Raw genomic sequence first — 12,536 nt, 5'->3', positions numbered from 1 at the left:
GACCTCTCTTCGGCAAGTGTCCTGTGCCAAGGGCTGGGTGAGTGGATGTTTCCATTGCTCTGTTCATGGGAGCGAGTGAGTGCAGGTTGCACTTCTTCTCTGCCAACTGGGCATCGATGAATCAACACTATCCAGATACACTTCACAGAAATGTGATATTTGCTTAGCTCTTTGTTTCTATACAGCCGTGGTGGGAGGGATGGTCCGAATACACCTGTTTTGACATTGTGTTGATATCTCATTTGCAGTCTTTAAGAAGTTTAAAAGAATTCATTTACATGTTTTGGGAGTTATACGAAAATGAAGTTATTTTTTGAAACACACTCAATCGACCTAGAAGCCAGACTTGTCAATTTTGGTAACATTTTGTCAGCTCGACGGAAAACCTAGACAGATAGAATGCAAATTGGCAGTCCAAACTGTTAAAGGGTTCATGTCGGCTCTTTACGGTTGAAGCCTCCGAAACCAACAGGAACCATGAAATAACTATTGGAAACTTGAAATAACCCCCAAACTTGGATACACTTGTGCATTGGTGCCCTTTACTCCCAATGACACCTACTGGCCAATATTGGCATTTCAAGGGGTAACATCCCTCTCTAGGAAAATACAAGAGGAAAGAAACCAAATGTATACATTTAGGTTTGAATCCAAAAGCACCTAGAGGCATTCTAGCTAGGAGAACCCTGCTGCAATTATGCTAGTCTATGGAGAACCAGGTGTTCTTCTATCAGTGATGAGAACGCTTAATCATCCGATCATGTTGGGTAAAGCCATTTAACGCAACCAAGTCTGCACCCGCATGATATAGTGCCCACGGGGGCTTGACTCAAGTGAAAGACGATCCACATAAGCTGTGTCTTTTATATCATTGGCGACTTTTACAGTACAGTTCTCTTTCTGACTTGTACTATTTACCTATACTGTCTTGAAAGATTGAGGCCTAATACAGATTCAAGTTCAGTCAGATTCCCCTCTCTTACCACACTCCCTTCACCCCAGGGAAGACATAAACACAACATTTGCTGAATCTAGCGGAAGGCCATCGTTTCTAGGTGTGAGCTAAGTATTCAATTCCTATCTATTTCAGCCAAGTTTATTGGACCTTTAAGGAGTTCACTGTTGTTCACAGAGTGTGAAGCTGGAGGAACTCTGATTCTAGGAGGGGCTTGTTTTACTCGTAATGGCTTCATTGCAGCTCAGCTACTGATCCTTCAAAATGGATGCCTGTGTGGAGGGGAGGGAAGGCAAGTGCTTGCTAGCTAGGCCCAAATCTGGGAAAAGGCTTACCTGGGCTTGGTGAATTCTGGTCTGAATGGCTTGGGAAGGCCCCTTGGGAAGTGTGGATTCCCATGACCTCTTCCAAGAACAGGAGCGTTTTGATCATCTCTGCCATCTCTTCTCTTGCAGACGTCAGGGACCTTGGACCCGTTCTTGGAGAAGAGAATTGAGGAACTTCCTCAAGTCCACGTTGGCACTCCGTATGTTTCTGCCAGTATCAGCGAGGTTCAATATGTCTCATGAATGTCTTTTGAGCCTGGTATCCTCTACAGCTGTCTCCACGCCAGTATTCTCCATTGTAGCAGAACATCTCTCATCCATGTGTTCGCATCTCTCCTCAATCCGTTCAGCCAGCTTTTCGGCCAGCTTCTCTTCGTGTCTCCCCTAAAGTTGACTTCACCAGGACTGGGCAAGTCTGAAAGTACCTCGGAGCCTCACCAGTAAGCTGATGACAGGCAGATCTTCCACTGTCTGCCCTTTCAGGTTCTGGAAACTGACCTGTGACCTCAGGTCTTTGGGCAGCAGCAGTATCTCGAACTTACACAGCTTCCCGGACCAAACACCTAAGCCAAGCTCCACAGAGGGCGGCAGCCCCTCCATCACACTGATCCACCCACAGAACTCTGCCCGGTTACCTAGGATCCAACAGCCACAACAAGCCTCGCGGTACACACCAACATTCCACCTGGAATCCAACCGCTAACTGCCATCCCCAATGGCTGCTGCATCTTGTCAGTGTTGGGGGAGGGGCTGCATCCGACGAGAGGTTCCTAAGGTAAATGTGATTCTACCCACTAGCGTCCCATGGGCCTTTCTTCTTCCCTCTTTCCTTTTGTTCAGATCTCTATGCACAGTACCAATGGAGGGAAGTGTGTCCCTTTTCAGTTGATGGTTTCACACGTCTTTAAACTTTCTAACAGTTCACAGTACACAGAGACCCACTAAAGGAGACTTATGTTCCTATAATATCCGTACACCCGGAATACATATGCGTCGCCTGATTTCTGCTGAAACACCCGCACTCTCAGGACATGGATCCATTGGTTTCATGGGGGCTGAAATTCCAAGAAATGAAACCAACCCCAATGTGCACTTTGCTGTCAGTCTCTTTTGCTCTTAGTACACTTTGGCAGAGCTACTTGCCTTTGTTATAGGCTTCTTACAATTCTTCTCTACGTAGCCTAGAATATGGCATTCCTTCATCCTGTTGGAAGACATACAAGTCTACATCACGGACTAGGAATCCATTTGATTCCAAATCGGCATTAGGGTTAGGTCACGATATGTTCTTATGAATCAAAATTTACGAATATGAATGCACGCCTCCGAATAGCAGTGTGCTGAGTACATGCAAGCCGCGATAATGGGTCGATGCATGCTGAATGATCCTTGACATCACCTTAAGTATTTTCTTTTGAATAATCATGGTTCCCTTGGTAAATATCAGCCAACCGTACCATTTTGGTGTTTGTTTGTTGGTTTGATTCTTTGTTGGTCTGCTTCTCGCTTGTATTGCAAACACGACAGGCCATGCATCTCTCCTTAAGCTTGAAACAGAGAGTCAAATAAGCTGATTCACTTAAGAGAGTGCTTCCAATCACCTATGATTTCCTGCTTCCCTCTCCCATCTTTAGGGTTTTGATGTCCTCCTTGCCTTCTTCTTGTTTCTTCTTTGCCACTCCTGCTCTTCTTGCATTTCCAATAATGGTTTCTTCTTTCCATTTCATCTTGCTGCTTTTCTATTCAGGGTAGATTTCTCAACCATTCTTGTAGGATAAGTTTTGAACTGCTGAATTCTTTTAAGATTTGCCGGTTTGTGGAATTTTCTAGCTCTGCCGTTATTAGGACTGGCGGTCATGTGGCATAGGCTCCCCTAGGTGGCAGCATTTGGCCATTCAGGATATGGTCTGTGTCCTGGCACTCCTCCCTCTCCTGCAATATTGCTGCCGAGATATCAGCTGAATCCCCTCTTGAGGTTCCCTTGTGACTATGTTGTTTCCTCCAGGTGCATTTTAAATCACTGTGATATTCGTGAGCTTTGTTGATTTGAATCATACAGCTGCTGGTAGGTCTATTGGGATTCCACCTCCTTTGGATGCTGTGTAATTCCTGAATTCGCATACATGATTCTTTCTTGGCTTTCAGGAAGTTTCAGTCTGATTTTTCTACAGATAAATTTTCAGACATTTTTTGTTTCCTTATCTCTTGCTTTTCCATCTGGGACCCTTATGAATTCTAGTCTTTCATGCCCTGTCTTAACCCAGGGTTCAACAGCAATGTTTACATTGCTTTGCACTTGCTTTCCTATGTCTGCTTCTGACCGAGGTTTTTCTGATCCCATGTCTTCACAGTCATTCACGCGTCCCTCTGCATTATCTAGTCTGCTTACGACTAAATTTTAGCCCTGATATTATCACATCCATTGAGTTTCCTGATATTTTTTGGCTCGTCTTTAGACTTTCTCTTCCCCTTTTCCGGTATTCTGCCTTATGTGATTCTGAGACACTGTTGTTTTTCAGTGATTTCCTGACCTCCATTTTCAACACATGGTCTGGATAGCGTTTTGCAGTCTAGTTGTTTGAAAGCTTATCTTTTGGGCCTTCAATATCTTTGGAACTGAAAATGGTACTTCCTGTTTCTTTTACTGTACTTCTTCACCTCTACTGCTCAGGTAATATCAGGTATGTAATGTGGACTTCTAGGGCTTTGTTAAGTGAAAATTTTAGACTTTTGGCTCTACGCAATTCCATGGGATTTCTGTGCGGACAATTTCTCCTAGACATTGATGCCATATCGTGTTCCTGTGTGTGTTGTCTGGTATATCTCCAATTGCTGTTGTTGCATTAGTTTTGATGAAAAACCAATACTATTTCGATTTGCATAACTTCATTTTGATAATGCTTATCTCACAATTCTGAAAGTGCGCAGGACACTTCCTCTTGTGGAAATGAAGCTTTTAAAGGTTCTCAGCTCTGCATTCTGCTCTATGTCATTTTGGAGTGTTTCCAAAACAGCAAACTGAGAGTGCGCTTGTGCTTTGTAGTTCCACGGGAATGTGCCAATGAAAGCAGTTCTTCTCAGAGCTTCTCTGTCTACAGAAACACCAGTGGAAGCATATCTATGGATGTCACATATCAGGGCCTGCTGGAATGATCCCGCAGACCTACCTTGGTGTCCTCGGTGCCGTACCGTGCTGGTGCCATCCAAAATGTAGCATCCGCTTTAGGGAGATAATGCTGTAGGTAATGCTTCCTCTTCTAACGCTGTGGACTTGGACCACTCTTCCTTGTCCTCTCATCCTTGTGGCACGGGTGCACGAAGGCAACCACACAGCTGTTGCGCATCCTGTGCCTCAAACCAAACCATAATCCCAGCCCAGGTTATGAATGTAGCAGATCCTAAGTCTTTTCATTCTGATTTCAAAACCAAGGCCCCCTGGATCCCTCAGACCAGATGAACGATATCTCTGATTCAGCCCCACACGTGCTCTATTGGCAAAATGCCCAATTGGTCCCTGGTCCTGCAGATGCACTGGGTGTGGCCATGGGACATATTGGTAATCTCAACCACGTGACCAGTTTTGATGCTTTATCATTGGTACACATTTTGGTTTGCTCTCTTGATTCGACCCACCACATCCCACAATGCACTCCAGATCCCTGAGACTCAGCGTGTGCCATCATTCGTAGCCCTATCCCTCACAGAACGTTGCCTCTGCTACCTCAAATGTGGCAGCTGGGATCTTGGACTCCGAATCAACTGTGGGGATATTTTGCGCTGGTTTCTTTGAGTTCTGTCAGCCAAGCATCTGCTGTGCACTCTTGTAAATCTCAGCACATCACCTTCTATCCCATGTCTCCTGTCCGCTTGAGAGTGTGCGTCCAAGTTAAACAGAGTTTCACCCTTGTTGCTCCATCACCAGGGGTCAGACCCTCACTGGATTCCATTTCCTGCTTTGCCTTCTCCTGCTTCCAGGTGTCCTGAGGCCTCATCCTGTCTTTGGAAGTAACAGACCTCTCTTCGGCAAGTGTCCTGTGCCAAGGGCTGGGTGAGTGGATGTTTCCATTGCTCTGTTCATGGGAGCGAGTGAGTGCAGGTTGCACTTCTTCTCTGCCAACTGGGCATCGATGAATCAACACTATCCAGATACATTTCACAGAAATGTGATATTTGCTTAGCTCTTTGTTTCTATACAGCCGTGGTGGGAGGGATGGTCCGAATACACCTGTTTTGACATTGTGTTGATATCTCATTTGCAGTCTTTAAGAAGTTTAAAAGAATTCATTTACATGTTTTGGGAGTTATACGAAAATGAAGTTATTTTTTGAAACACACTCAATCGACCTAGAAGCCAGACTTGTCAATTTTGGTAACATTTTGTCAGCTCGACGGAAAACCTAGACAGATAGAATGCAAATTGGCAGTCCAAACTGTTAAAGGGTTCATGTCGGCTCTTTACGGTTGAAGCCTCCGAAACCAACAGGAACCATGAAATAACTATTGGAAACTTGAAATAACCCCCAAACTTGGATACACTTGTGCATTGGTGCCCTTTACTCCCAATGACACCTACTGGCCAATATTGGCATTTCAAGGGGTAACATCCCTCTCTAGGAAAATACAAGAGGAAAGAAACCAAATGTATACATTTAGGTTTGAATCCAAAAGCACCTAGAGGCATTCTAGCTAGGAGAACCCTGCTGCAATTATGCTAGTCTATGGAGAACCAGGTGTTCTTCTATCAGTGATGAGAACGCTTAATCATCCGATCATGTTGGGTAAAGCCATTTAACGCAACCAAGTCTGCACCCGCATGATATAGTGCCCACGGGGGCTTGACTCAAGTGAAAGACGATCCACATAAGCTGTGTCTTTTATATCATTGGCGACTTTTACAGTACAGTTCTCTTTCTGACTTGTACTATTTACCTATACTGTCTTGAAAAATTGAGGCCTAATACAGATTCAAGTTCAGTCAGATTCCCCTCTCTTACCACACTCCCTTCACCCCAGGGAAGACATAAACTCAACATTTGCTGAATCTAGCGGAAGGCCATTGTTTCTAGGTGTGAGCTAAGTATTCAATTCCTATCTATTTCAGCCAAGTTTATTGGACCTTTAAGGAGTTCACTGTTGTTCACAGAGTGTGAAGCTGGAGGAACTCTGATTCTAGGAGGGGCTTGTTTTACTCGTAATGGCTTCATTGCAGCTCAGCTACTGATCCTTCAAAATGGATGCCTGTGTGGAGGGGAGGGAAGGCAAGTGCTTGCTAGCTAGGCCCAAACCTGGGAAAAGGCTTACCTGGGCTTGGTGAATTCTGGTCTGAATGGCTTGGGAAGGCCCCTTGGGAAGTGTGGATTCCCATGACCTCTTCCAAGAACAGGAGCGTTTTGATCATCTCTGCCATCTCTTCTCTTGCAGACGTCAGGGACCTTGGACCCGTTCTTGGAGAAGAGAATTGAGGAACTTCCTCAAGTCCACGTTGGCACTCCGTATGTTTCTGCCAGTATCAGCGAGGTTCAATATGTCTCATGAATGTCTTTTGAGCCTGGTATCCTCTACAGCTGTCTCCACGCCAGTATTCTCCATTGTAGCAGAACATCTCTCATCCATGTGTTCGCATCTCTCCTCAATCCGTTCAGCCAGCTTTTCGGCCAGCTTCTCTTCGTGTCTCCCCTAAAGTTGACTTCACCAGGACTGGGCAAGTCTGAAAGTACCTCGGAGCCTCACCAGTAAGCTGATGACAGGCAGATCTTCCACTGTCTGCCCTTTCAGGTTCTGGAAACTGACCTGTGACCTCAGGTCTTTGGGCAGCAGCAGTATCTCGAACTTACACAGCTTCCCGGACCAAACACCTAAGCCAAGCTCCACAGAGGGCGGCAGCCCCTCCATCACACTGATCCACCCACAGAACTCTGCCCGGTTACCTAGGATCCAACAGCCACAACAAGCCTCGCGGTACACACCAACATTCCACCTGGAATCCAACCGCTAACTGCCATCCCCAATGGCTGCTGCATCTTGTCAGTGTTGGGGGAGGGGCTGCATCCGACGAGAAGTTCCTAAGGTAAATGTGATTCTACCCACTAGCGTCCCATGGGCCTTTCTTCTTCCCTCTTTCCTTTTGTTCAGATCTCTATGCACAGTACCAATGGAGGGAAGTGTGTCCCTTTTCAGTTGATGGTTTCACACGTCTTTAAACTTTCTAACAGTTCACAGTACACAGAGACCCACTAAAGGAGACTTATGTTCCTATAATATCCGTACACCCGGAATACATATGCGTCGCCTGATTTCTGCTGAAACACCCGCACTCTCAGGACATGGATCCATTGGTTTCATGGGGGCTGTAATTCCAAGAAATGAAACCAACCCCAATGTGCACTTTGCTGTCAGTCTCTTTTGCTCTTAGTACACTTTGGCAGAGCTACTTGCCTTTGTTATAGGCTTCTTACAATTCTTCTCTACGTAGCCTAGAATATGGCATTCCTTCATCCTGTTGGAAGACATACAAGTCTACATCACGGACTAGGAATCCATTTGATTCCAAATCGGCATTAGGGTTAGGTCACGATATGTTCTTATGAATCAAAATTTACGAATATGAATGCACGCCTCCGAATACAAGTGTGCTGAGTACATGCAAGCCGCGATAATGGGTCGATGCATGCTGAATGATCCTTGACATCACCTTAAGTATTTTCTTTTGAATAATCATGGTTCCCTTGGTAAATATCAGCCAACCGTACCATTTTGGTGTTTGCTTGTTGGTTTGATTCTTTGTTGGTCTGCTTCTCGCTTGTATTGCAAACACGACAGGCCATGCATCTCTCCTTAAGCTTGAAACAGAGAGTCCAATAAGCTGATTCACTTAAGAGAGTGCTTCCAATCACCTATGATTTCCTGCTTCCCTCTCCCATCTTTAGGGTTTTGATGTCCTCCTTGCCTTCTTCTTGTTTCTTCTTTGCCACTCCTGCTCTTCTTGCATTTCCAATAATGGTTTCTTCTTTCCATTTCATCTTGCTGCTTTTCTATTCAGGGTAGATTTCTCAACCATTCTTGTAGGATAAGTTTTGAACTGCTGAATTCTTTTAAGATTTGCCGGTTTGTGGAATTTTCTAGCTCTGCCGTTATTAGGACTGGCGGTCATGTGGCATAGGCTCCCCTAGGTGGCAGCATTTGGCCATTCAGGATATGGTCTGTGTCCTGGCACTCCTCCCTCTCCTGCAATATTGCTGCCGAGATATCAGCTGAATCCCCTCTTGAGGTTCCCTTGTGACTATGTTGTTTCCTCCAGGTGCATTTTAAATCACTGTGATATTCGTGAGCTTTGTTGATTTGAATCATACAGCTGCTGGTAGGTCTATTGGGATTCCACCTCCTTTGGATGCTGTGTAATTCCTGAATTCGCATACATGATTCTTTCTTGGCTTTCAGGAAGTTTCAGTCTGATTTTTCTACAGATAAATTTTCAGACATTTTTTGTTTCCTTATCTCTTGCTTTTCCATCTGGGACCCTTATGAATTCTAGTCTTTCATGCCCTGTCTTAACCCAGGGTTCAACAGCAATGTTTACATTGCTTTGCACTTGCTTTCCTATGTCTGCTTCTGACCGAGGTTTTTCTGATCCCATGTCTTCACAGTCATTCACGCGTCCCTCTGCATTATCTAGTCTGCTTACGACTAAATTTTAGCCCTGATATTATCACATCCATTGAGTTTCCTGATATTTTTTGGCTCGTCTTTAGACTTTCTCTTCCCCTTTTCCGGTATTCTGCCTTATGTGATTCTGAGACACTGTTGTTTTTCAGTGATTTCCTGACCTCCATTTTCAACACATGGTCTGGATAGCGTTTTGCAGTCTAGTTGTTTGAAAGCTTATCTTTTGGGCCTTCAATATCTTTGGAACTGAAAATGGTACTTCCTGTTTCTTTTACTGTACTTCTTCACCTCTACTGCTCAGGTAATATCAGGTATGTAATGTGGACTTCTAGGGCTTTGTTAAGTGAAAATTTTAGACTTTTGGCTCTACGCAATTCCATGGGATTTCTGTGCGGACAATTTCTCCTAGACATTGATGCCATATCGTGTTCCTGTGTGTGTTGTCTGGTATATCTCCAATTGTTGTTGTTGCATTAGTTTTGATGAAAAACCAATACTATTTCGATTTGCATAACTTCATTTTGATGATGCTTATCTCACAATTCTGAAAGTGCGCAGGACACTTCCTCTTGTGGAAATGAAGCTTTTAAAGGTTCTCAGCTCTGCATTCTGCTCTATGTCATTTTGGAGTGTTTCCAAAAGAGCAAACTGAGAGTGCGCTTGTGCTTTGTAGTTCCACGGGAATGTGCCAATGAAAGCAGTTCTTCTCAGAGCTTCTCTGTCTACAGAAACACCAGTGGAAGCATATCTATGGATGTCACATATCAGGGCCTGCTGGAATGATCCCGCAGACCTACCTTGGTGTCCTCGGTGCCGTACCGTGCTGGTGCCATCCAAAATGTAGCATCCGCTTTAGGGAGATAATGCTGTAGGTAATGCTTCCTCTTCTAACGCTGTGGACTTGGACCACTCTTCCTTGTCCTCTCATCCTTGTGGCACGGGTGCACGAAGGCAACCACACAGCTGTTGCGCATCCTGTGCCTCAAACCAAACCATAATCCCAGCCCAGGTTATGAATGTAGCAGATCCTAAGTCTTTTCATTCTGATTTCAAAACCAAGGCCCCCTGGATCCCTCAGACCAGATGAACGATATCTCTGATTCAGCCCCACACGTGCTCTATTGGCAAAATGCCCAATTGGTCCCTGGTCCTGCAGATGCACTGGGTGTGGCCATGGGACATATTGGTAATCTCAACCACGTGACCAGTTTTGATGCTTTATCATTGGTACACATTTTGGTTTGCTCTCTTGATTCGACCCACCACATCCCACAATGCACTCCAGATCCCTGAGACTCAGCGTGTGCCATCATTCGTAGCCCTATCCCTCACAGAACGTTGCCTCTGCTACCTCAAATTTGGCAGCTGGGATCTTGGACTCCGAATCAACTGTGGGGATATTTTGTGCTGGTTTCTTTGAGTTCTGTCAGCCAAGCATCTGCTGTGCACTCTTGTAAATCTCAGCACATCACCTTCTATCCCATGTCTCCTGTCCGCTTGAGAGTGTGCATCCAAGTTAAACAGAGTTTCACCCTTGTTGCTCCATCACCAGGGGTCAGACCCTCACTGGATTCCATTTCCTGCTTTGCCTTCTCCTGCTTCCAGGTGTCCTGAGGCCTCATCCTGTCTTTGGAAGTAACAGACCTCTCTTCGGCAAGTGTCCTGTGCCAAGGGCTGGGTGAGTGGATGTTTCCATTGCTCTGTTCATGGGAGCGAGTGAGTGCAGGTTGCACTTCTTCTCTGCCAACTGGGCATCGATGAATCAACACTATCCAGATACATTTCACAGAAATGTGATATTTGCTTAGCTCTTTGTTTCTATACAGCCGTGGTGGGAGGGATGGTCCGAATACACCTGTTTTGACATTGTGTTGATATCTCATTTGCAGTCTTTAAGAAGTTTAAAAGAATTCATTTACATGTTTTGGGAGTTATACGAAAATGAAGTTATTTTTTGAAACACACTCAATCGACCTAGAAGCCAGACTTGTCAATTTTGGTAACATTTTGTCAGCTCGACGGAAAACCTAGACAGATAGAATGCAAATTGGCAGTCCAAACTGTTAAAGGGTTCATGTCGGCTCTTTACGGTTGAAGCCTCCGAAACCAACAGGAACCATGAAATAACTATTGGAAACTTGAAATAACCCCCAAACTTGGATACACTTGTGCATTGGTGCCCTTTACTCCCAATGACACCTACTGGCCAATATTGGCATTTCAAGGGGTAACATCCCTCTCTAGGAAAATACAAGAGGAAAGAAACCAAATATATACATTTAGGTTTGAATCCAAAAGCACCTAGAGGCATTCTAGCTAGGAGAACCCTGCTGCAATTATGCTAGTCTATGGAGAACCAGGTGTTCTTCTATCAGTGATGAGAACGCTTAATCATCCGATCATGTTGGGTAAAGCCATTTAACGCAACCAAGTCTGCACCCGCATGATATAGTGCCCACGGGGGCTTGACTCAAGTGAAAGACGATCCACATAAGCTGTGTCTTTTATATCATTGGCGACTTTTACAGTACAGTTCTCTTTCTGACTTGTACTATTTACCTATACTGTCTTGAAAAATTGAGGCCTAATACAGATTCAAGTTCAGTCAGATTCCCCTCTCTTACCACACTCCCTTCACCCCAGGGAAGACATAAACACAACATTTGCTGAATCTAGCGGAAGGCCATCGTTTCTAGGTGTGAGCTAAGTATTCAATTCCTATCTATTTCAGCCAAGTTTATTGGACCTTTAAGGAGTTCACTGTTGTTCACAGAGTGTGAAGCTGGAGGAACTCTGATTCTAGGAGGGGCTTGTTTTACTCGTAATGGCTTCATTGCAGCTCAGCTACTGATCCTTCAAAATGGATGCCTGTGTGGAGGGGAGGGAAGGCAAGTGCTTGCTAGCTAGGCCCAAACCTGGGAAAAGGCTTACCTGGGCTTGGTGAATTCTGGTCTGAATGGCTTGGGAAGGCCCCTTGGGAAGTGTGGATTCCCATGACCTCTTCCAAGAACAGGAGCGTTTTGATCATCTCTGCCATCTCTTCTCTTGCAGACGTCAGGGACCTTGGACCCGTTCTTGGAGAAGAGAATTGAGGAACTTCCTCAAGTCCACGTTGGCACTCCATATGTTTCTGCCAGTATCAGCGAGGTTCAATATGTCTCATGAATGTCTTTTGAGCCTGGTATCCTCTACAGCTGTCTCCACACCAGTATTCTCCATTGTAGCAGAACATCTCTCATCCATGTGTTCACATCTCTCCTCAATCCGTTCAGCCAGCTTTTCGGCCAGCTTCTCTTCGTGTCTCCCCTAAAGTTGACTTCACCAGGACTGGGCAAGTCTGAAAGTACCTCGGAGCCTCACCAGTAAGCTGATGACAGGCAGATCTTCCACTGTCTGCCCTTTCAGGTTCTGGAAACTGACCTGTGACCTCAGGTCTTTGGGCAGCAGCAGTATCTTGAACTTACACAGCTTCCCGGACCAAACACTTAAGCCAAGCTCCACAGAGGGCGGCAGCCCCTCCATCACACTGATCCACCCACAGAACTCTGCCCGTTTACCTAGGATCCAACAGCCACAACAAGCCTCGCGGTACA

General features: G+C 45.2%; 1 long non-coding RNA gene across 1 annotated transcript; it reads left to right on the top strand.

The window, feature by feature from the left end:
* Positions 1 to 7,222: 7,222 nt before the first annotated feature.
* LOC140690407 (uncharacterized) lies at positions 7,223 to 12,187 on the top strand. The gene is made up of 3 exons (XR_012065677.1): positions 7,223 to 7,348; positions 10,549 to 10,621; positions 11,995 to 12,187. It is a non-coding gene; the product is annotated as an uncharacterized lncRNA (long non-coding RNA).
* The last annotated feature ends 349 nt before the right edge of the window (positions 12,188 to 12,536 follow it).

The sequence above is a fragment of the Vicugna pacos genome, chromosome 30 (genome assembly GCF_048564905.1).
Source record: "Vicugna pacos chromosome 30, VicPac4, whole genome shotgun sequence".
Classification (NCBI taxonomy): Eukaryota; Metazoa; Chordata; class Mammalia; order Artiodactyla; family Camelidae; genus Vicugna; species Vicugna pacos.
Note: the sequence above shows the minus strand (reverse complement) of the source record. Positions and strands in the feature narration are given on the sequence as shown.